The 25183-nt window shown below is 51.4% G+C and overlaps 1 protein-coding gene across 2 annotated transcripts in view; it reads left to right on the top strand.

Moving 5' to 3' along the window:
- Window positions 1-9705: 9705 nt before the first annotated feature.
- LOC139263125 (protein numb homolog) overlaps window positions 9706-25183 on the top strand; it is a 228782-nt gene continuing 213304 nt past the window's right edge. For both annotated transcript variants that reach the window (XM_070878707.1, XM_070878706.1), the window contains exon 1: window positions 9706-9912. The gene's annotated coding sequence lies outside the window, so the exon portion shown is untranslated. The remainder of the gene's footprint in view (window positions 9913-25183) is intronic.

The following is a 25183-nucleotide window of genomic DNA, read 5'->3' as shown; positions in this document are numbered from 1 at the left end:
TTGCCAGCAGAAATGTACAGGGCAGAAACCACGAATCTGCAACTGCCAGCAGGCCTCAGATGACCCAGATGACTCAGAGTCCGCAACAAAGGATGAACGCAAGGCAATTCACACCTTGTTGGCGTTGTGGAGGCTTCCATTCAGCCTATTCATGCCGCTTCAAAGGGTATGTTTGCAAGAGCTGTGGAACAATGGGGCACCTCCAACGAGCTTGCAGACGAGCTGCAAGCTCTGCAAAACCTGCTAACCACCACGTGGCAGAGGAAGATCGATCCATGGTGGATCAAAACAATTTCGAGCCTCAGAGAGAGGAGGCAGATGTTGAAGTACACGGGGCGCACACATTTTCAGCAAAATGTCCACCTATAATGCTAAATGTAAAATTGAATGGCTTACCCGTAGCCATGGAACTGGACACTGGCGCCAGCCAATCCATCATGAGTAAAAAGATGTTTGAGAGACTGTGGTGCAACAGCCCTGAGCACCATCTACACGAAACTGAGAACGTACACCAAAGAGCTCATCACTGTCCTGGGCAGCGCCATGGTCAAGGTCACCTACGAGGGCACGGTGCACGAACTGCCACTCTGGATTGTCCTGGGCGATGGCCCCACACTGCTTGGAAGGAGCTGGCTAGGCAAAATCCGCTGGAACTGGGATGACATCCGAGCACTATCACATGTCGATGAGGACTCATGTACCCAGGTTCTTAACAAATTTCCTTCCCTTTTTGAGCCAGGCATTGGAAACTTTTCCGGGGAGAAGGTGCGGATCCACTTGGTCCTAGAGGCACGACCCATTCACCACAAGGCGTGAGCGGTACCTCACATGATGAGGGAGAGAGTGGAAATCGAGCTGGACAGGCTGCAACACGAGGGCATCATCTCCCCGGTGGAATTCAGCGAGTGGGCCAGCCCGATTGTTCCAGTACTCAAAAGTGATGGCACGGTCAGGATTTGCGGCGATTATAAAGTAACTATTAATTGTTTCTTGCTACAGAACCAATACCCGCTGCCCAAGGCAGACGACCTATTTGCGACGCTGGCAGGAGGCAAGACGTTCACCAAGCTCGACCTGACTTCGGCCTACATGACACAGGAACTGGAGGAGTCTTCGAAGGGCCTCACCTGCATCAATACGCACAAGGGACTGTTCATCTACAATAGATGCCCGTTTGGAATTCGGTCGGCTGCAGCGATCTTCCAGAGAAACATGGAGAGCCTACTCAAGTCGGTACCACGCACGGTGGTTTTTCAGGACGACATATTGGTCACGGGTCGGGACACCGTCGAGCACCTACAAAACCTGGAGGAGGTCCTCCAGCGACTGGATCGCGTAGGGCTGCAGTTGAAGAGGCCGAAATGCGTCTTCATGGCAACAGAAGTGGAGTTTTTGGGGAGAAAGATCGCGGCGGATGGCATTCGGCCCACAGACGCCAAGACAGAGGCTATCAGGAACGCGGCCAGGCCACAGACTGTCATGGAGCTGCGGTCGTTCCTGGGACTCCTCAACTATTTTGGTAACTTCCTACCGGGGTTAAGCACCCTCTCAGAGCCCCTACATGTATTATTGCGTAAAGGTGAGAACTGGGTATGGGGAAAAAACTAATTGCTTTTGAGAAAGCCAGAAACATTTTATGCTCCAACAAGCTGCTTGTATTGTATAACCCGTGTAAAAGACTTGTGCTAGCATGTGATGCATTGTCGTACGGAGTCGGGTGTGTATTACAACAAGCTAACTTTGCAGGGAAGTCGCCTATGCCTCCAGGAGCTTGTCTAAGGCCGAGAGGGCCTACAGCATGATTGAGAAAGAGACATTAGCGTGTGTGTTCGGGGTAAAGAAAATGCATCAGTACCTGTTTGGCATCAAATTTGAGCTGGAAACCAATCACAAGCCCCTCATATCCCTGTTCGCTGAAAACAAGGGGATAAATACTAATGCCTCAGCCCGCATACAAAGGTGGGCTCTCGCGCTATCAGCGTCCAACTATACCATCCGCCACAGGCCAGGCACCGAGAACTGTGCGGATGCTCTCAGTCGGCTACCACTGCCCACCACGGGGGTGGAAATGGCACAGCCTGCAAACTTTTTGATGATAGCGCAGCCTGCAGACTAGTTGATGGTCATGGAAGCGTTTGAAAATGATAAATCACCCGTCACGGCCCGCCAGATTAGGACTTGGACCAGCCAAGATCCTCTGCTGTCCCTAGTAAAAGAACTGTGTACTGCATGGGAGCTGGGCCAACATCCCCATTGAAATGCAAGAACTAATCAAGCCGTTCCAGCGGCGAAAGGACGAGCTGTCCATTCAGGCAGACTGCCTGTTGTGGGATAACCGCGTAGTGCTACCCAAAAAGGGCAGGGAGACGTTCATCTCGGATCTCCACAGCACACACCCGGGTATAGTAATGATGAAAGCGATAGCCAGATCCCATGTGTGATGGCCCGGTATCGACTCTGACTTAAGAGTCCTGTGTACGGCAATGCCGCGTGTGTGCTCACTTCAGCAATGCGACCAGAGAGGCACCACTAAGTTTGTGGTCCTGGCCCTCCAGACCATGGTCGAGGATCCAAGTTGACTATGCGGGCCAGTTTCTCGGTAAAATGTTCCTGGTGGTGGTGGATGCTTTTTCAAAATGGATTGAATGTGAAATAATGTCGGGAAGCACCACCACCGCCACCATTGAAAGACCGAGGGTCATGTTTGCCACCCACGGCCTGCCTGACATACTGGTCAGTGACAACGGACCATGTTTCACCAGTGCCGAATTTAAAGAATTCATGACCCGCAATGGGATCAAACATGTCACCTCGGCCCCGTTTAAACCAGCCTCCAATGGGCAGGCAGAGCGGGCAGTACGAACAATCAAACAGAGCCTTAAATGAGTCACAGAAGGCTCACCTATCCCGAGTACTGCTCAGTTACCGCACGAGACCCCACTCGCTCACAGGGGTGCCCCTGGCTGAGCTACTCATGAAAAGGACACTTAAAACCAGACTCTCGCTGGTTCATCCCAACTTGCATGATCAGGTAGAGAGCAGGCGGCAGCAACAAAATGTAAACGATGATCGCGCCACTGTGTCACGGGAAATTGAGCTGAATGACCCTGTGTATGTGCTAAACTATGGACATGATCCCAAGTGGATCGCGGGCACGGTGATAGCTAAAGAAGGGAGTAGGGTGTTTGTAGTCAAACTAGACGATGGACAAATTTGCAGAAAGCACCTGGACCAAACGAGGCTGCAGTTCACAGACTGCCCTGAACAACCCACAGCAGACACCACCTTTTTCGAGCTCACAACACACACCCAAAGGATCAACATCACCACCATGGACCAGGAAATTGAACCCATCACGCCCAACAGCCCAGCAAGGCCTGGCTCATCCAGCAGCCCTGCAGGGCCAACAACACGCCAGCCCAGTGAGGGCACAGCCAACACACCAGAACAGACATTTGTACCGAGGCGGTCCACCAGGGAAAGAAAGGCTCCCGACCGCCTCACCTTGTAAATAGTTTTGACTTTGGAGGGGGGGGTGCGGGGCGGAGTGATGTTGTGTATCTGTAAAGCATGCACTCCCATGTTCCACCACCAGGGAGCGCTTCCCCTGAAGTCCCAAGGGATCCCAGCATCCCTTGGGAGCACTGTATATAAGCCGGCCCCTAAGGCCTGTTCCTCACTCTGGAGTATCTTAATAAAGACTGAGGTCACTGTTACTTTAACCTCCCTGTGTGCAGTCTCATCTGTGTTAGGAACACAATACTGAGCACCTTGAGTCTCATCGCCGAGAGCATGAAACCAAGCGCAGGTAGCGGAAAGAGCGCGCGGCAAACCAGTCCCCTTCCCTCAGCGACTGGCTGTTCCACCTGTGACAGAGTCTGTGGTTCTCGTATTGGACTGTTTAGTCACCTAAGAACTCATTTTTAGAATGGAAGCAAGTCTTCCTCGATTGCAAGGGACTGCCTATGATGATGATGCCTGAAGACTGAATGGTGGAAAAGACTGGGCTCTGGTCTGTTCCTTGATTGCCATCAGTGTGTTTCCTGAGCAACCTACAGAAAGAAAGACTTGCATTTATATAGCACCTTTCACAACCTTGGGATGTCCCAAGTACTTTGTAGCCAATAAAATACTGTTGAAGTGCAGTCACGGAAATAATGTAGGAAATGGGCAGCTAGGTCCCACACACAGCACTGAGCTAATGATCAGATAATCTGTTTTAGTGATGTTGGTTGAGGGATAAATATTGGCCAGAACACTGGGGAGAGCTCCCCTTGCTCTTCTTCCAACAGTGCCATGGGATTTTTTTATATCCACCTGAGAGGGCAGACGGTCGAATGTCTCATCTGAAAGTTCGCACCCCTAAGTATAGAACTCCCTCAGTACTGCATTGGGAGTGTTAGCCTGGATTATTTGCTCAAGGCTCTGGAGTGGAACTTGAACCCATGACCTACAAACTCAGAGGCGAAAGTGCTACCAACTGAGTCACGGCTGACAACCCAGGAAGTGAACTTGGAACGAGGTGAACCGAACATATTAGTTTTATGTTGGCTCATTTTGATCAGCTTTGTCACCAGCTCGACAACACCCACCAACACCTACAGTCAATCTGTGTCTAATGAGCTCAATTGGCATGCAGCTTTGGGACTTCAATCTGCAGTCCTATTTGAAGGCCAACTTTTATTGCTCTAGTTATTTTTTGCTTCATCTAGCTTTCCTTCTAGTGGATGTTCAGCTAGAATGGGTGAGCAAATGCAAACTGAACTTGATGTTCATTAATCATTACCAATAAATCTCCATCCGGTGGCTCAATAAAGAACTGCCAAAGGCATAACCCCTGAGATAGCAGTTTCAATCTTCGAAAAGGGGAAGTGTGAAGCAAAATGATACAATTGTATAAAAGGAGGGGCATTTGTGCACACCAAGTATGATTGTTTTAAAAATTGACAACTTTCCTCTGACAGGTTATTCAGTTCATCAGCTTGCCTTTATGAAGTAATGATAGCGTTCACACATAAGCAACAATATAATGCTTGTTCTAGTGAATTGGCCTATTATACTGCCAACTAGATCTTTAGTCAATGATTATCTTTTGTAGTTGGTGACATACTACAGTGTCTCTTTCCTCGCTTATCAGAAAATAAGTAATTTTCCTGGAGTATGGTTCCACAGGGATCAGTGATCCTCACCAACTGATCTCACTTGAAGATCCAAGACAGTTACTATCTGCAGTTTGGGAAACTTATTTGGGGGAAAAACACAACCATGGTTGATTTTCTGTCTCGCCAACTTCTGTCTGAGGCTGAACCAGACTGTTTGCAACCTCGGTGGCATATCTGACCCTGAAATCAGCTTTCGACCACATATCTGCAGCATGACTAAGACCGCCTATTTCCACCTCCGTAACATCGCCCGTCTCCGCCCTTGCCTCAGCTCACCCGCTACTGAAGCCCACATCCATGCCTTTGTTACGCCTAGACTTGACTATTCCAAAGCACTCCTGGCTGGTCTCCCACATTCTACCCTATGTAAACTAGAGATGATCCAAAACTCGGATGCCCACGTCCTAACTTGCACCAAGTCCCGCTCAGCCATCACCCCTGGACTCGCTCACCTACACTGGCTCCCGGTTAAAAAACACCTCGATTTCAAAATTCTCATTCTTGTTTTCAAATCCCTCCATGGCCTCGACCCTCCCCATCTCTGAAATCTCCCCTCCCCACCTGAGAAGTCTCCCCTCCCCACCTGAGAAGTCTGCACTCTTCTAATTCGGTCCTCTTGAGCATCCCTGATTATAATTGCTCAACCATTGATGGCCATGTCTTCTGTCTGTTGTTGTTTCTCCTCTAATCTCCTTCCCTAATCCCGACACTGCTGTTTGGGCTGAGATCAACTCACTCTAAGCACACGAGACTGAATATGTAAGCTTGTAATGTGTATAGCATAGTACGACAATACTCACTGGATTACCCGAGGAACTACATAAATCCTACAGTAAAATTCAATGTTATATTGCTCCATTTGCAACTGGAATTTTTGGAAAGTGACCTAAAAATTAACAAGCATAAAAAATTGCAATAGATTGCCATAGAAAGTATGCCCAAGTTTTCCATTGCTCTATATTAATCACTCGGCAAACAAGAGGACTGGAAAATGAGAGCCAAAAGGACATCAACAACTTGCACTTCACAGGAGTGTTATCCAACAAAATTTGACTCCAAGGCACATAAGGAAATATTAGGGTAGATGACCAAAAGCTTGGTCGAAGAGGTAGGTTTTAAGGAGCGTCTTAAAGGAACAGAGAGAGGCAGAGAGGTTTTGGGAGCATATTCCCGAGCTTAGGCACAGCCGCCAATGGTGGAGTGATTAAAATCTGGGATGCACAAGAGGCCAAAATCAGAGGAGCACAGAGATCTTGGAGAGGTGTAGGATGTTGTCATATTTCTCACAAGTTCTCAAACCAAATTGATAGCAATAGGAACTGGTTAGGGATTGGGATCATTTAAAACACAGAAGCAAAGACCGGTCTTTAAATAAAAACAGAACTCTGGTGCAGGGTCTCTATTTTATTCATATATGGACAATCCACTCTAAAACCAGACTGTCTGCTCATAAACAAGATAGATGAGAATCCTAGATTGGCCATTTTATTCAACAAAGCTTTATAAGAACATAAGAAATAGGAGCAGGAGTAGGCCATTTGGCCCCTCAAGCCTGCTCTGCCATTCAATAAGATCATGGCTGATCTGATCATAGACTCAGCTCCACTTCCCTGCCCGCTCCCCATAACCCTTTATTCCCTTATCGCTCAAAAATCTGTCTATCTCCGCCTTAAATATATTCAAAGATCCAGCCTCCACAGCTCTCTGGGGCAGCAAATTCCAGAGATTTACAACCCTCTGAGAGAAGAAATTTCTCCTCAATTCAGTTTTAAATGGGCGGCCTCTTATTCGAAGACTATGTCCCCTCGTTTTAGTTTCCCCCCCATGAGTGGAAATATCCTCTCTGCATCCACCTTGTCGAGCCCCCTCTTATAAGTTTCAATAAGATCACCTCTCATTCTTCTGAACTCCAACCTGTGTAAAGGCCCAACCTACTCAACCTATCCTCATAAGTCAACCCCCTCATCTCCGGAATCAACCTAGTGAACCTTCTCTGAACAGCCTCCAATGCAAGTATATCCTTCCTGAAATACGGAGACCAAAACTGTACGCAGTACTCCAGGTGTGGCCTCACCAATACCCTATTTATCTAATAGTTTGGGTTTCCTACTCATGGCTGTCCCATCACGGAGTGCAAGACACACTTCACTACATTTTAAAAAAATCATCATCATCAGCAGTCCCTCGACTTGCTTCCATAGGCAGTCCTTCGGAATCGAGGAGGCTTGCACTCTCAAAGTGAGTTCTTTGATGGCTGAACAGTCCGATACAAGAGCCACAGACCCTGTTACAGGTGGGACAGACATTCGCCGAGGGAAGGGGTCGGTGGGGCTGGTTTGCCGCGTGCTCCTTCTGTTGCCTGTGCTTGGCCTCTTCATGCTCTTTGCATTGAGACTCGAAGAGCTCAACGCCCTTCCGGATGTACTTTCTCCACCTCGGGCAGTCTTTGGCCAGGGTCTCCCAGGTGTCAGTGGTGATGTCGCACTTTATCAGGGAGACTTTGAGGGTGTTCTTATAACGTTTCCGCTGTCCTCCTTTGTCTCGTTTACCATGAAGGAGCTCCGCATAAAGCATTTGCTTAGGGAGTCTCTGTTCAGTCACCTGAGAACCCACTCCAAAAGTGAGTAGTCAGGTGACTGAACAGTCCAATACGGGAATTACAGTCTCTGTCATCGATGGGACAGACAGTGGTTAAAGAAAAGTGTGGGTGGGTAGTCTGGTTTTCCGCACGCTCCTTCCGCTGTCTGCGTTTGGTTTCTGCATGCTCTCGGCGACTCGAGGTGGTCAGTGCTCTCCCGGATGCTCTTCCTCCAATTAGGGTGGTCCTGGGCCAGGGACTCTCAGGTGTCGGTGGGAATGTTGTACTTTATCAAGGAGACTTTGAGGGTGGCCTTGAAACGTTTCCTCTGCCCACCTGGAGCTCGCTTGCCATGTAGGAGTTCTGAGTAGGGCACTTGCTTTGGGAGTCTCGTGTGGGGCATGCGGACGATGTGACCCGCCCAACGGAACTGGTTGAGTATGGTCAGTGTTTCGATGCTGGGGATGTTGGCCTGATCAAGAACACCGACGTTGGTGCGTCTATCCTCCTAGTGGATTTGCAGGATCTTGCGGGGGCAGCGCTGTTGGTACTTTTCCAGCGCTTTGCGGTGTCTACTATATATGGTCCACATCTCTGAGCCATATAGGAGGGCGAGTATCACTACTGCCCTGTAGACCATGAGCTTTGTGCCAGATTTGAGGTCCAGGTCTTCAAACACTCTCTTCCTCAGGTGACTGAAGGCTGCGCTGGCACACTGGAGGTGGTGTTGAACCTTGTTGTCTATGTCTGCCCTTGCTGATAGTAGGCTCCTGAGGTATGGTAAATGGTCCACGTTGTCCAAAACAAATCACAGGGCTCTTAACCGTTAAAAACATTTTCAAAAGTAATAATAGATATGTATAATAGCTAATACTCCATACCTGTCCTCAATGCCTAAATTTTGGTGGGCCAAAATAACCAGTACTTATTAACCAGATGCCCCAAACAATTTAAAGTTAATGGCATCAGCTGTGGCTCAGTGGATAGCACTCTTGGCTCTGAGTCAGAAGGTTGTGGGTTCAAGTCCCACTCCATGGACTTGAGCACAAAAAATCTAAGTTGACACTCCAGTGCAGTGCTGAGGGAGTGTTGCACTGTCGGAGGTGCTGTCTTTCAGATGAGATGTTAAACCGAGGCCCCGTCTGCTCTCTCAGCTAGGCATAAAAGATCGCATGGCACTATTTTGAAGAAGAGCAGGGGAGTTATCCCCGGTGTCCTGGCCAATATTTATCCCTCAACCAACGTAACAAAAAAAGATTATCTGTTCATTATCACATTACTGTTTGGGGCGGCTAGCTTATGCGCAAATTGGCTGCCATGTTTCCTACATCACAACAGTGACGCCACTCCAAAAGTACTTCATTGGCTGTACAGTGCGTCGAGATGTCCAGTGGTTGTGAAAGATGCTATATAAATGCAAGTCTTTCTTTTCACATTCCATACCCATCCTCGATGCCGAAAACTCCATTTTTGGTAGGCCAAAATAACCAGTACATAAGAAATAGGAACAGGAGTAGACCATTTGGCTGGAGTTCTTTGAGGATGTACTTAACCAGATGCCCACAAACAATTTAAAGTAAATGGTTGGTTGGAATAATGGCAATACAAGCGACTGAGTGAAGCTTTGTTCTATCGGAATAATGAAAAGCGGAGCAAGTAGGTGAAACTTCCGCCAACACATCCACTTTCACCTTCCTTCCTCACCTGTCCTTATTGTTCCTGTGGGAACAGAGAGAGCATGCGCCATGGTGGTGGCGACGGCGGTCGGGAGAAAGTCCGCGCGCTTTGACCTCAACCCAACGACGCGAACATGACAGGCACCACTGCCAGCCAATGAGCGCGAGACGTGGCGCAGCCGCGACCAATCAGAATGTGGTAGCGGGCAAGAGGCGGGCTCTCATGTCCATCCTCTCCCCCCCCCCCCCCACCCACAAAGCTCCCACCACGACGGAAAAGCGCGAGTTGAGTTGCGCAGTAGTATGCGAGGCTCGTTTGTCGTTCGGTGCGTTGGCGCTACCGAGACTGACTGAATTTTATTTATTTTCATTGGAGTTTCTTTTTCATTCAAATATCGTCAGCGGTGCCTTCACACGCACACAATATATATATATATATTTGATTTTTTTTTGTTAAAAGAAGGAAGTATAATTTGCACAGCGGCTGGCAATCGAGGTAAGGTGTTTACTTGGGCCCCGTTTATCTCCGCTCGAGCTGTTGATTTAAAAGCTGAGGCGCCAAGGAAGCTCGCGCTGCGGCCGCGCCGGGCCGCGGGATTTGCGGGCGGGCGCGCGCACAGCTGGCCGGCGGGCGCGCGCTAACTTTTACCCCTCCCCTCCCCTCCCCCCCCTCCCCTCCCCTCCCCCCCCCCTCCCCTCCCCTCCCCCCCCCTGCCCAGCCCCGAGTCCCCCGCACTAACTACTTACAGGCAAGGGCTCGGAGCGGCACTCATAAAGTTAGCGTGTCTGTTTTTTTTTGACGCATATGGCCTTGACCCCCACCCCTCAGAGCCCCCCCGGCGATCTTGACCCCCCCCCCCGACGCTCTGGAGCCCCCCGGCACTCTTGACCCCGGGGCACCCCCAGTGCTCTGACCATAACCCTGGCACATTGACCCCCAAGCCCTGGCACCCTGAGCCTGGGCGATCTGACCACGAGCCCGGGTGCTCTTACTCTGGCGCATTGCTCCCAAGAATGTACACCCTAACCTGGGAGCCCCGAACCCAAACACTCTAGCCCAGGTGTCCTGTCTCCAGTCGTAACAGCTGCCCTATTCATTCTAACCCCTAAATCACACGTTGTCAATGTAATGCCAATTGGGTGTCAAGATTCGAGTTGTTTATTTCTCGTCCGTTTTCTTCCCTCCATCCCTTCCAAAACTTGCCAGTCCGTGTCCTAACTCTCTCCAAGACCTGCTCGCCCATCACCCCTGTGCTCGCTGACCTACATTGGCTTCTGGTTAAGCAACACCTTGATTTCAAAATTCTCATCCTTATTTTCAAATCTCTCCATGGCCTCACCCCTCCCTATCTCTGTAATCTCCTCCATCCCCGCAACACCCTGCGATGTCTGTGTTCCTCTAATTCTTTCCTCTTGAGCATCCCTGATTATAATCGCTCAACCATCAGTGGCTGTGCCTTCTCTTGCCTCGGCCCCAAGATCTGGAACTCCCTGCCTAAACCTCTCCACCTCTCTATCGCTTTTTCCTCCTCCAAGACGCTCTTTAAAACCTACCTCTTTGACCAAGCTTTTGGTCACCTGCATGAATTTCTACTTATGTGGCTTGGTGTTAAATGTTTTATCTTGTAATACTCCTGTGAAGTGCCTTGGGACGTTTCACTACGTTAAAGGCACAATATAAATACATCATGTTGGGTTGATGGACCATGGAGGTATTCAGAACTGCGCCTGATCCTTTCGTCATCCAATGTCCATACTACTTCTAATGCACTTGCAGTAGTGATCACAAGATGGTAATCGGCAGCAACATACCTGATTTTACTCTAACCCAACGGTACTGAGGCTAATTGCAGGTCTTCTGCGGTCTCTCTGATTGAGAGCTAACAGCATAGATTGGGGACCAAACCTGTGACCTTTTTGGTCGATGCCGCTCAGGCACTGGGTGGATGAGCACTCACTGATGTTGAGGTACGGATCAGCCTTTATCTAAGTGAATGATGGAATATGCTCGAGGGGTTGAATGGCCTCCTGTTCCTACGCTGAACCATCGGATGATCTAACCTTTAGTACATTTTAACACCTGACTTAAGCGGTGTGGTGTGTATTTCTTTTTAAAATGATGTCTTGAAAAGAAATGCTTTAATCAGTGTTAATGGGTTAGGTGTGCACAGCTTTGCAAGCTATAAGTCTTCTCCCAAGTGAGTTTGTTTGACGCTTTTTTAAAAAAAGAAGGGAAGGAAACACACCAGGGAACATCTGAGAAATACTCACCAATTTAATTTAATTAGCTTTAACTCTTAGTAATGTAAATATTGACTACAGTTGTGGGTTGGAGTGGTTTAACAATTCACTGTTAAGTAAAAAAAAAAATGTCCAAGGCTAAACAGTTGTGACTGTAGTGCTAACTAAGGGTGTGAGTGTTGTCCCCTTTGAGACCGAGGTTGTTTACATCATAAGCTAAAAACAGCTGCTGTTTTTATTACATCTTCCTCTTTTTAAAAAATTTAGCTAATTTTAGTTTTCAACCGGTTGTCGGAACTAAATGTTGTGTTAACATACTGTCATCACCATTACTCATGTCACTCACTGGGAGATGTAAATTATATTTTTTAGTCGGCAAGTGAACATTAATTTGAATGCTGTATTTCAGTCCAAAGGTCTGTTGCTTACAAAATGATGAATCATAAAGTAGTAATGTATAGACCAAAGGATGATTTGATTTGTGTGATTTACTGATGAATGTAATTTACAAATAAGAACGTGCTCTGTTTTATCAATATATAAATCCACTGTTGCATCAGAAAAATTTACATCTATGAACTGCAGGGTAATGAATGCTGGGGGATGAATTACAAGCTAGTATTTGTTGCAGTTTGGGTGACCTTTGTAACACATTGAGATTATATTACAAAAATGTTCTTCATTCCCTATATTAGATATTTTATCCAATAGTCAGCACCCTTCGAAGACTTTTAATAATTCAGTCTGTAATTAGACTTTGATTTATTGTACTGGAAATGGCACACCAAGTTTTGTTGGCTTATTCATAGTGCATTATACAACCCTAGATAATGGAGGGTTCCACAGAGTGGGCGGGACGGGCAGGTCAATACCCTGAAACTTGAAAAAAGTGAAGTAAGAAAATCTGAGTTTCGATTCTTCGTGTTTGTCCTGAATTAACTAATGTCAAGGGCAGCAGTCAGCATGTTACAATTGGTTAGTAAAGGAGCAATCAATCTGTATGCTTGTTCTTGGCAATCCCTGCTGGAAGTTTTGCAGACACTGGAGGAAGATAGGATTGACCTCGACTGTGAAATATCCATAGTAGAATAGCCTGCGGACATTAAATGCACTGGAGTGATGTACCAGAGGGTGACTGGTGTATTTGGAGTGGGCAAATGATTGGAGAGAAGATGCTAATGTCTGGACCAGTTATGATTGGCTGGTGTTTAATTTCTTAGTTGTTCGATAGAAAACTTGACAAAAGGTTAACTTAATATAAAAATTATTTTGTATATCATGGTCAATTAAGTAACCTGCATTCTACTCAAGTTGTTGTATTCAGTATTGCTAGTTACTTTGCAGAGAAAAAAGGGGCGAGTCACAATGGGGTATATTTTCCACTGTTCATTATTATTAGCGAAGAAGTTTGCATGAATACAAAGCATTGACTTGGGAGAAGTGGTGTTGGTGGGGTGCAGGAGTTGGGAAGGGGGGAGGAACTGGGGGGGGGAGGGCAGAGCAGAGTGAAGGGGGTGAGAAAATAAGCTAGGTGATGCTTTTGGGGAGAAGCGATGAGCTAACTGAAAGCTAAATTTGAGGAGGAGGAGAAGAGCGTTATCAAGAATTGGGGAATTGGAGGGGAATGAGAGTTCTGTGATGAACTGGGAGTATGAAAGAAGGAATTTGTATCAGGATGTCCCAAAGCACTTTATAGCCAATGAAATACTTTTGAAGACTAGTCACTGTTGTAATGCAGAAAACGTGGCAGCCAATTTGTACACAGCAAGGTTCCACAAAAAGCTATCTGATAATAACCAGATCATCTGTTTGAGATATTGGTTGAGGGATGAATATTGGCCAGGACAATGGCAGAACTCTCCATCTCTTTGAATAGTGCCATAGCATCTTTTACATCCAAATAGAGTCTCTGTTCAATATCTCATCCAAAAGATGGAGAAGAGGAAGTAGTGTCTCTGAAAAGGGTGGACATTTGGATGGGTACAGTATGGTGAGAGTTAAGTTCTCTTTAAAATAGTGTGGGGAGTTGAAGGTTGGTGAGAGATTGTTGAGGTAACCTTTTTAGGGATGCACCAGGATATGACGATGAAATGCATTGTAAAAACCCAACTGGTTCAATAATGTCACTCGGAATTGAGCCGACCACTCCTACCTGGTCTGGCATACATGTCACTCCAGTCCCACTCAGTTGACTCGATGCCCTCAGGGAAACTAGGGATGGACATAAATGCTGCTTTGCCAGTGTTGCCCACATCCCAAGAACAAATGAATAAAGTGGCTTGCATAGTTGCTTGAAAGTCTGTTAGAATTTTATTTTTAAAAATAAAATTCTAAAGTATAAATATATTTGAAACTAATCATAATTCATAATTTTTAATGCAAATTTTCTATGAGGGCTTGCCCTTGGACCCCTAAAATTGCACCATAAAAATCCCCTTCATGCGACTGTAGAGCTCCTAATCGAACCCTGTAAAAGATATCCACGCAGTTACACTTTAGCCTGGATATCTGAGTTGAATATTGACATTTGATTTGCTTTGCCACTACCATGCGAAAGGAGAAGGAGCAAATGTGGGTTGGGGTGGGAAAAGAGGTGGAGATCCACCTTTGGAAGGGGTGTGCACAATACTAAACTAGAATGACCCCAGTGTCATTAAGATGTGGTTAAAAGCCTGTATTTCCCAATGCGTAATGAAAAGAATCAATAAATAAAATTGATCAACTGTTCGTCTCTCTGTACTAGATTATTTCCTGCTGCGGGAGAAAGAAGTTTCAAAATATTCAGTGGAAAAAAATAATTCCCAAAAGTGGCAAACACAGTTTCGATAAAATTCAGCCATTGCCACCTTTTTAGCTGGAAAAAAATTGTAGTGCTCATTGATTGTAGATTCCAAAATGCAGAAAAATTGCACCAAATAAAATGTTCTGCAAGGACATAGCCACACATTTTATATCTTCAACATTTGTATTTCCCCTTCAGGTATTTTTTTCCCCCTTCCAGTGTGAATGAAGGAGCATTGTGTATACTTACAGCTTAACTTACAAACATATGCAATTACTTCTTGTAGGCTTATATCATCAAGGCTGCTCCTCAGTTATCTATTTTTTGGGGGCGGTGTCAGATCTTTTTGAAGCTGTTGGGTCAGTTTTTGTTAGTTTACCAGGTTGGTATGTGTCCAATTATTTTTTTTAACAAACATTAGTGAATGGAGGAAAATGTATCCATATGTTTGCAAAGGAACATTATGATGTCCCTGTTCACTTGGACAATTATATTCTGAATAAATCTGTTGAAGGCATCTTGGTAGCAAGGTGTCTTTTTTTTCCTGAAAAGTCAAAGTGACGAGTCTACTGTTTTGTTGCTTGTTTATGTGGCTATTCAGTAATATTTTCTCGCAACAATTAAATATTGATTTCATTCAGATAAGTGAGGTTTGCATTAGTTTTGGCACTACCACTGTGTTGTATAATGAAAGCTCATTATAAAATATTCTTGCAGTAAATCTCCTGTTACAACAGGCTTTTGTTCCTGGCCGAAGCTCAGCTGAATATAGCAGAAATTTGGAGAATTGAGTCGTGTTGGTGCTTCACCGTATTCAGAAATAGAATTGTACTTGCAGTGCCACTTTAGTGAGTTACTGGTACTGTATCAGATGTACTGTTTATGCCAGGGTGCTTACTGTGTGAGGGGGCATTTGGAGCAAGAAGCAACCCAGGATGCTTTGTTAGCTCCTCAGAAGCTGATTATAGAGAGGAATTGCAAGAGCCCTGAAGTGGTTAAAGCAGTTCAGTTACATAAAGGAGCAGAATACCAATTTTAAAAACCACATTTCCAGCATCTAGCTGTTAAAATCTCAATTTATTTTTCACGATGTATGTGAGCCCAATGCTTTGCTACTAGAAGCACAGGCCACCATTTTGTAACTTTTAATTCATAGAAATTTAAAACTCTGCCAGACCAATTGGGAATTAATTTGTGTATGTGGGTCACATGTCCTGTGTTCTACTCCAAATTGAAAAATACATATATATAAAACTAATTTCAGGATGCTTCACAATCAATGGATTACTTTTGAAGTGTAGTCACTGTTGTGTAGGCAAATGCTAAAGCCAATGTGTGCACAGCAAGATCCCACATAACAGCAATGAGATAAATGAATAAATAGTTAATCCATACAGCACTCCATCAGTATTGCTGATACTTCATTGCCTGCTTAAAATACCCTCCCTTCCCCCCAGTTCATAACATAAGAACATAAGAATTAGGAACAGGAGTAGGCCATCTAGCCCCTCGAGCCTGCTCCGCCATTCAATAAGATCATGGCTGATCTGGTCGTGGACTCAGCTTCACTTACCCACCCTCTCCCCGTAACCTTAATTCCCTTATTGCTTAAAAATCTATCTATCTTTGACTTGAAAACATTCAATGAGCCAGCCTCAACTGCTTCCTTGGGCAGAGAATTCCACAGATTCACAGCCCTCTGGGAGAAGAAATTCTTTCTCAACTCGGTTTTAAATTGGCTCCTCTGTATTTTGAGGCTGTGCCCTATAGTTCCAGTCTCCCCCACCAATGGAAACAACCTCTCTGCCTCTATCTTGTCTATCCCTTTCATGATTTTAAATGTTTCTATAAGATCACCCCTCATCCTTCTGAACTCCAAGGAGTAAAGACCCAGTCTACTCAATCTATCATCATAAGTTAACCCCCTCATTTCTCGAATCAGCCTAGTGAATCGTCTCTGTACCCCTTCCAAAGCTAGTATATCCTTCCTTAAGTAAGGTGACCAAAACTGCACGCAGTACTCCAGGTGCGGCCTTACCAATATCTTACACAGTTGCAGCAACACCTCCCTGCTTTTGTACTCCATCCCTTTCGCAATGAAGGCCAACATTCCATTTGCCTTCCTGATTACCTGCAAACTAACCTTTTGGGATTGACCCCCAGGTCCCTCTGCACCACAGCATGTTATAATTTCTCCCCATTCAAATAATATTCCCTTTTACTGTTTTTTTTTCTCAAGGTGGATGACCTCACACTTTCCGACATTGTATTCCATCTGCCAAACCTTAGCCTATTCGCTTAACCTATCCAAATCTCCTTGTAGCCTCTGAGTCCTCTACACAACCCGCTTTCCCACTAATCTTAGTGTCATCTGCAAATTTTGTTGCATTACACTCTGTCCCCTCCTCTAGGTCATCTATGTATATTGTAAACAGTTGTGGTCCCAGCACTGATCCCTGTGGCACACCACTAACCACTGATTTCCAACCGGAAAAGGACCCATTTATCCCGACTCTCTGCTTTCTGTTAGCCAGCCAATTCTCTCTCCATGCTAATACATTTCCTCTGACTCCGCGTACCTTTATCTTCTGCAGTAACCTTTTGTGTGGCACCTTATCGAATGCCTTTTGGAAATCTAAATACACCACATCCATCGGTACACCTCTATCCACCATGCTCGTTATATCCTCAAAGAATTCCAGTAAATTAGTTATACATGATTTCCCTTTCATGAATCCATGCTGCGTCTGCTTGTTCGCACTATTCCTATCCAGATGTCCCGCTATTTCTTCCTTAATGATAGTTTCAAGCATTTTCCCCACTACAGATGTTAAACTAACCGGCCTATAGTTACCTGCCTTTTGCCTGCCCCCTTTTTTAAACCGAGGCGTTACATTAGCCGCTCTCCAATCCGCTGGTACCTCCCCAGAGTCCAGAGAATTTTGGTAGATTATAACAAATGCATCTGCTATAACTTCCGCCATCTCTTTTAATACCCTGGGATGCACTTCATCAGGACCAGTCATTTTTCTTTTTCACTTTTGAAGGTATTGACTCCTTGTTGGGAAAGGGCTTCTATTAACTCTGATTACACTCTAGCATTTGTCATGGTTGAATCTAAAATGTGAGTGTAAACAGGCTAGAAAACCAACAGGTGATTATAAACCACTTTTCACATGCACATTTGCAGGGATACAGGGTAGTGATCAGGAGCAGGAACTCCTGACTTTTTCATTTCTGATCCGGGATGCAGAGCAATTGTAATTCCCCTGATGCCATACCCAACAGATAGAAGTTAATTTAGCAAGGGGGAACCACATTCTAATTTGTCTATAGTGAAGCTTCAAATAGCCTTGTCTCAAAACTATATAGTATTTTCATACTGTACAACTGTTCATTTTAAGCCTTGGTGTTCTACTCTGTGAAAGGGAGAACGGGTCTATAAATAAGATGATTGAGTGAACAGAAGTATTATGTTTATGAATTTTGCGAGAATGTTGGTCACTTTTTTTTTCTGATGGTTACAATTAACTTGTGGGAAATGTGTAAGATCAGGGGTCAGAGAAACCAGAATTATGGATATTTTGTCAGGGACTTGTATTCATTCGTAAGTGTAGTCTCTGGTCCGGCACCCTCGGCACCTGTCTGGTGCCGGATCAGAGAATTTTCCGAACCACGGGAGGTCACGCTGAGCCTAGGCAGCCGAGCCTGTAGATAGTGCCCGGGCTCCTGAACGCCTCCGCCAAGTTCCAGTTCCGGCTCCGGTTGCCAAACTCGGGCTCGCTCTCTCTCTCCGCAGCAATGAACACTGAGAGCCAGGAGCATGGGAAACCGATGCCGAAGCCAAACCACAGATGTTTCCGGACCAGAGAGGTCCAACCTGTACATGAGAGTAATATCTCCAAGTTTGCAGATGACACGAAGCTGAGTGGCGGTGTGAGCTGTGAGGAGGATGCTAAGAGGCTGCAGGGTGACTTGGACAGGTTAGGTGAATGGGCAAATGCATGGCAGATGCAGTATAATGTGGATAAATGTGAAGTTGTCCACTTTGGGGGCAAAAACACGAAGGCAGAATATTATCTGAATGGCGGCAGATTAGGAAAAGGGGAGGTGCAGCGAGACCTGAGTGTCATGGTACAGCAGTCATTGAAGGTTGGCATGCAGGTGCAGCAGGTGGTGAAGAAGGCAAATGGCATGTTGGCCTTCATTGCTAGGGGATTTGAGTATAGGAGCAAGGAGGTCTTGCTGCAGCTGTACAGGGCCTTGGTGAGGCCTCACCTGGAATATTGTGTTCAGATTTGGTCTCCTAATCCTGAGGAAGGACGTTCTTGCTATTGAGGGAGTGCAGACTGATTCCTGGGATGGCTGGACTGACATATGAGGAGAGACTGGATCGACTGGGCCTGTATTCACTGGAGTTCAGAGGAATGAGAGGGGATCTCATAGAAACGTTTAAAATTTTGACGGAGTGGACAGGTTAATTGCAGGAAGAATGTTCCAAATGTTGGGGGAGTCCAGAACCAGGGTTCACAGTCTAAGGATAAGGGGTAAGCCATTTAGGACCGAGATGAGGAGAAAATTCTTCGCCCAGAGTTGTTAACCTGTGGAATTCTCTTCCGCAGAGAGTTGTTGATGCCAGTTCGTTAGATATCTTCAAGAGTGAGTTGGATATGGCCTTACGGCTAAAGGGATCAAAGGGTATGACGAGAAAGCAGGAAAGGGGTCCTGAGGTGAATGATCAGCCATGATCTTATTGAATGGTGGTGCAGGCTCGAAGGGCTGAAAGGCCTATTCCTGCACCTATTTTCTATGTTATTTTTGCCAAGGTGAAGAAAATATGGGGCTTTGGCATGTCTGAGTAGAAAATTAACCATAGAAACATGGGAACAGGAGGAGGCCATTCAGTCCCTTCCAGCTTGTTCCGCCATTCAATTAGGTTATGGCTGAACTGTATCTCAACTCGATGGGCCCAAGTTTCGGGCCGCGCCTAGAACGGCGCAGCCCGACCTGGACACCCGTTTTTTGCGCCACAAAGTGCGCCTAAAAAAAACTTCCGTATTCTCCGGCTCCCTGCTGGCCCTCGGCGCGGCGCAGCACGAGCTGTGGGGAGCGGAGCGAGGTCTCTGCGCTGAAAACAGTGCCGGGATCTCTGCACATGCGCACTACAGAGGGTGCACATGTGCAGTAGCACCAGGCGCCCAAAACTGTGTGGGAGGGCCCTGAAGCACGCAACCTCGAGCACTGGCCGAATGGCCTCACTGGGGCTGTGTGCATAAGGCTCCTCCCACGCCCAGCTCCTGCTTCCTCCCGACCCGACTCGACTCGACTCCCGCTCCCCCGCCCCCGGACCGGAACCCGACCTGGACTGGACCAGACCCGCGCCCCCACCCCCCGAACCGACCCCCGATCCCGGACCCGACCCAATGCCACCTACCTGTAAATCTGGTGCTGGGGGCGGGCCCTGCCCGAAGTCTTGCGCCCGGCCGCCGGGCCCGGCCCGTTCAGCCTCTTTTTTTCCCCCCCCACCCCCCAACCCTTCTCCTTCCCCCCCCCCTTCTCCTTTCCCCCCCCCTTCTCCTTCCCCCCCCCCTTCTCCTTCCCCCCCCTTCTCCTTCCCCCCCCCCCCTTCTCCTTCCCCCCCCCCCTTCTCCTTCCCCCCCCCTTCTCCTTTCCCCCCCCTTCTCCTTCCCTGCCCCCCCTTCTCCTTCCCTGCCCCCCCTTCTCCTTCCCTGCCCCCCCTTCTCCTTCCCTGCCCCCCCTTCTCCTTCCCTGCCCCCCCTTCTCCTTCCCTGCCCCCCCTTCTCCTTCCCTGCCCCCCCTTCTCCTTCCCTGCCCCCCCTTCTCCTTCCCTGCCCCCCCTTCTCCTTCCCTGCCCCCCCTTCTCCTTCCCTGCCCCCCCTTCTCCTTCCCTGCCCCCCCTTCTCCTTCCCTGCCCCCCCTTCTCCTTCCCTGCCCCCCCTTCTCCTTCCCTGCCCCCCCTTCTCCTTCCCTGCCCCCCCTTCTCCTTCCCTGCCCCCCCTTCTCCTTCCCTGCCCCCCCTTCTCCTTCCCTGCCCCCCCTTCTCCTTCCCTGCCCCCCCTTCTCCTTCCCTGCCCCCCCTTCTCCTTCCCTGCCCCCCCTTCTCCTTCCCTGCCCCCCCTTCTCCTTCCCTGCCCCCCCTTCTCCTTCCCTGCCCCCCCTTCTCCTTCCCTGCCCCCCCTTCTCCTTCCCTGCCCCCCCTTCTCCTTCCCTGCCCCCCCTTCTCCTTCCCTGCCCCCCCTTCTCCTTCCCTGCCCCCCCTTCTCCTTCCCTGCCCCCCCTTCTCCTTCCCTGCCCCCCCTTCTCCTTCCCTGCCCCCCCTTCTCCTTCCCTGCCCCCCCTTCTCCTTCCCTGCCCCCCCTTCTCCTTCCCTGCCCCCCCTTCTCCTTCCCTGCCCCCCCTTCTCCTTCCCTGCCCCCCCTTCTCCTTCCCTGCCCCCCCTTCTCCTTCCCTGCCCCCCCTTCTCCTTCCCTGCCCCCCCTTCTCCTTCCCTGCCCCCCCTTCTCCTTCCCTGCCCCCCCTTCTCCTTCCCTGCCCCCCCTTCTCCTTCCCTGCCCCCCCTTCTCCTTCCCTGCCCCCCCTTCTCCTTCCCTGCCCCCCCTTCTCCTTCCCTGCCCCCCCTTCTCCTTCCCTGCCCCCCCTTCTCCTTCCCTGCCCCCCCTTCTCCTTCCCTGCCCCCCCTTCTCCTTCCCTGCCCCCCCTTCTCCTTCCCTGCCCCCCCTTCTCCTTCCCTGCCCCCCCTTCTCCTTCCCTGCCCCCCCTTCTCCTTCCCTGCCCCCCCTTCTCCTTCCCTGCCCCCCCTTCTCCTTCCCTGCCCCCCCTTCTCCTTCCCTGCCCCCCCTTCTCCTTCCCTGCCCCCCCTTCTCCTTCCCTGCCCCCCCTTCTCCTTCCCTGCCCCCCCTTCTCCTTCCCTGCCCCCCCTTCTCCTTCCCTGCCCCCCCTTCTCCTTCCCTGCCCCCCCTTCTCCTTCCCTGCCCCCCCTTCTCCTTCCCTGCCCCCCCTTCTCCTTCCCTGCCCCCCCTTCTCCTTCCCTGCCCCCCCTTCTCCTTCCCTGCCCCCCCTTCTCCTTCCCTGCCCCCCCTTCTCCTTCCCTGCCCCCCCTTCTCCTTCCCTGCCCCCCCTTCTCCTTCCCTGCCCCCCCTTCTCCTTCCCTGCCCCCCCTTCTCCTTCCCTGCCCCCCCTTCTCCTTCCCTGCCCCCCCTTCTCCTTCCCTGCCCCCCCTTCTCCTTCCCTGCCCCCCCTTCTCCTTCCCTGCCCCCCCTTCTCCTTCCCTGCCCCCCCTTCTCCTTCCCTGCCCCCCCTTCTCCTTCCCTGCCCCCCCTTCTCCTTCCCTGCCCCCCCTTCTCCTTCCCTGCCCCCCCTTCTCCTTCCCTGCCCCCCCTTCTCCTTCCCTGCCCCCCCTTCTCCTTCCCTGCCCCCCCTTCTCCTTCCCTGCCCCCCCTTCTCCTTCCCTGCCCCCCCTTCTCCTTCCCTGCCCCCCCTTCTCCTTCCCTGCCCCCCCTTCTCCTTCCCTGCCCCCCCTTCTCCTTCCCTGCCCCCCCTTCTCCTTCCCTGCCCCCCCTTCTCCTTCCCTGCCCCCCCTTCTCCTTCCCTGCCCCCCCTTCTCCTTCCCTGCCCCCCCTTCTCCTTCCCTGCCCCCCCTTCTCCTTCCCTGCCCCCCCTTCTCCTTCCCTGCCCCCCCTTCTCCTTCCCTGCCCCCCCTTCTCCTTCCCTGCCCCCCCTTCTCCTTCCCTGCCCCCCCTTCTCCTTCCCTGCCCCCCCTTCTCCTTCCCTGCCCCCCCTTCTCCTTCCCTGCCCCCCCTTCTCCTTCCCTGCCCCCCCTTCTCCTTCCCTGCCCCCCCTTCTCCTTCCCTGCCCCCCCTTCTCCTTCCCTGCCCCCCCTTCTCCTTCCCTGCCCCCCCTTCTCCTTCCCTGCCCCCCCTTCTCCTTCCCTGCCCCCCCTTCTCCTTCCCTGCCCCCCCTTCTCCTTCCCTGCCCCCCCTTCTCCTTCCCTGCCCCCCCTTCTCCTTCCCTGCCCCCCCTTCTCCTTCCCTGCCCCCCCTTCTCCTTCCCTGCCCCCCCTTCTCCTTCCCTGCCCCCCCTTCTCCTTCCCTGCCCCCCCTTCTCCTTCCCTGCCCCCCCCTTCTCCTTCCCTGCCCCCCCTTCTCCTTCCCTGCCCCCCCTTCTCCTTCCCTGCCCCCCTTCTCCTTCCCTGCCCCCCCTTCTCCTTCCCTGCCCCCCCTTCTCCTTCCCTGCCCCCCCTTCTCCTTCCCTGCCCCCCCTTCTCCTTCCCTGCCCCCCCTTCTCCTTCCCTGCCCCCCCTTCTCCTTCCCTGCCCCCCCTTCTCCTTCCCTGCCCCCCCTTCTCCTTCCCTGCCCCCCCTTCTCCTTCCCTGCCCCCCCTTCTCCTTCCCTGCCCCCCCTTCTCCTTCCCTGCCCCCCCTTCTCCTTCCCTGCCCCCCCTTCTCCTTCCCTGCCCCCCCTTCTCCTTCCCTGCCCCCCCTTCTCCTTCCCTGCCCCCCCTTCTCCTTCCCTGCCCCCCCTTCTCCTTCCCTGCCCCCCTTCTCCTTCCCTGCCCCCCTTCTCCTTCCTGCCCCCCTTCTCCTTCCCTGCCCCCCTTCTCCTTCCCTGCCCCCCCTTCTCCTTCCCTGCCCCCCCTTCTCCTTCCCTGCCCCCCCTTCTCCTTCCCTGCCCCCCCTTCTCCTTCCCTGCCCCCCCTTCTCCTTCCCTGCCCCCCTTCTCCTTCCCTGCCCCCCTTCTCCTTCCCTGCCCCCCCTTCTCCTTCCCTGCCCCCCTTCTCCTTCCTGCCCCCCCTTCTCCTTCCCTGCCCCCCCTTCTCCTTCCCTGCCCCCCTTCTCCTTCCCTCCTGCCCCCTTCTCCTTCCCTGCCCCCCCCTTCTCCTTCCCTGCCCCCCCTTCTCCTTCCCTGCCCCCCTTCTCCTTCCCTGCCCCCCCTCTCCTTCCCTGCCCCCCCTTCTCCTTCCCTGCCCCCCTTCTCCTTCCCTGCCCCCCTTCTCCTTCCCTGCCCCCCTTCTCCCTTCCCTGCCCCCCCTTCTCCTTCCCTGCCCCCCCTTCTCCTTCCCTGCCCCCCCTTCTCCTTCCCTGCCCCCCCTTCTCCTTCCCTGCCCCCCCTTCTCCTTCCCTGCCCCCCTTCTCCTTCCCTGCCCCCCCTTCTCCTTCCCTGCCCCCCCTTCCCTCCCTGCCCCCCCTTCTCCTTCCCTGCCCCCCCTTCTCCTTCCCTGCCCCCCCTTCTCCTTCCCTGCCCCCTTCCTCCCTTCCCTGCCCCCCCTTCTCCTTCCCTGCCCCCCTTCTCCTTCCCTGCCCCCCCTTCTCCTTCCCTGCCCCCCTTCTCCTTCCCTGCCCCCCCTTCTCCTTCCCTGCCCCCCCTTCTCCCTTCCCTGCCCCCCTTCTCCTTCCCTGCCCCCCTTCTCCTTCCCTGCCCCCCCTTCTCCTTCCCTGCCCCCCCTTCTCCTTCCCTGCCCCCCCTTCTCCTTCCCTGCCCCCCCTTCTCCTTCCCTGCCCCCCCTTCTCCCTTCCCTGCCCCCCCTTCTCCTTCCCTGCCCCCCCTTCTCCTTCCCTGCCCCCCCTTCTCCTTCCCTGCCCCCCTTCTCCTTCCCTGCCCCCCCTTCTCCTTCCCTGCCCCCCCTTCTCCCCTGCCCCCCTCTCCTTCCCTGCCCCCCCTTCTCCCTTCCCTGCCCCCCCCTTCTCCTTCCCTGCCCCCCCTTCCTTCCCTGCCCCCCCCTTCTCCTTCCCTGCCCCCCCTTCTCTTCCCTGCCCCCCCTTCTCCTTCCCTGCCCCCCTTCTCCTTCCCTGCCCCCCTTCTCCCTTCCCTGCCCCCCTTCTCCTTCCCTGCCCCCCCTTCTCCTTCCCTGCCCCCCCTTCTCCCTTCCCTGCCCCCCCTTCTCCTTCCCTGCCCCCCTTCTCCCTTCCCTGCCCCCCCTTCTCCTTCCCTGCCCCCCTTCTCCTTCCCTGCCCCCCCTTCTCCTTCCCTGCCCCCCCTTCTCCTTCCTGCCCCCCCTTCTCCCTTCCCTGCCCCCCCTTCTCCTTCCCTTGCCCCCCTTCTCCCTTCCCTGCCCCCCCTTCTCCCTTCCCTGCCCCCCTTCTCCCCTCCCTGCCCCCCCTTCTCCCTTCCCTGCCCCCCCCTTCTCCCTTCCCTGCCCCCCCTTCTCCTTCCCTGCCCCCCTTCTCCTTCCCTGCCCCCCCCTTCTCCTTCCCTGCCCCCCTTCTCCTTCCCTGCCCCCCCTTCTCCTTCCCTGCCCCCCTTCTCCTTCCCTGCCCCCCCTTCTCCCTTCCCTGCCCCCCCTTCTCCTTCCTCCCCTTCTCCCCTTCGCCCCCCCTTCTCCTTCCTGCCCCCCCTTCTCCTTCCCTGCCCCCCCTTCTCCTTCCCTGCCCCCCCTTTTCCTTCCTGCCCTCCCCTTCCCCTGCCCCCCCTTCTCCTTCCCTGCCCCCCCTTCTCCCTTCCCTGCCCCCCCTTCTCCTTCCCTGCCCCCCCTTCTCCTTCCCTGCCCCCCCCTTCTCCTTCCCTGCCCCCTCCCTTCCCTGCCCCTTCTCCTTCCCTGCCCCCCCTTCTCCTTCCCTGCCCCCCCTTCTCCTTCCCTGCCCCCCTTCTCCCTTCCCTGCCCCCCCTTCTCCTTCCCTGCCCCCCCTTCTCCTTCCCTGCCCCCCTTCTCTCCCTCCCCCCTTCTCCTTCCCTGCCCCCCCTTCTCCTTCCCCTGCCCCCCTGGGCCCCTGCCCTCTCCGGGCCCTTTC

This window comes from Pristiophorus japonicus, chromosome 4 (genome assembly GCF_044704955.1).
Source record: "Pristiophorus japonicus isolate sPriJap1 chromosome 4, sPriJap1.hap1, whole genome shotgun sequence".
NCBI lineage: Eukaryota > Metazoa > Chordata > Chondrichthyes > Pristiophoridae > Pristiophorus > Pristiophorus japonicus.
Note: the sequence above shows the minus strand (reverse complement) of the source record. Positions and strands in the feature narration are given on the sequence as shown.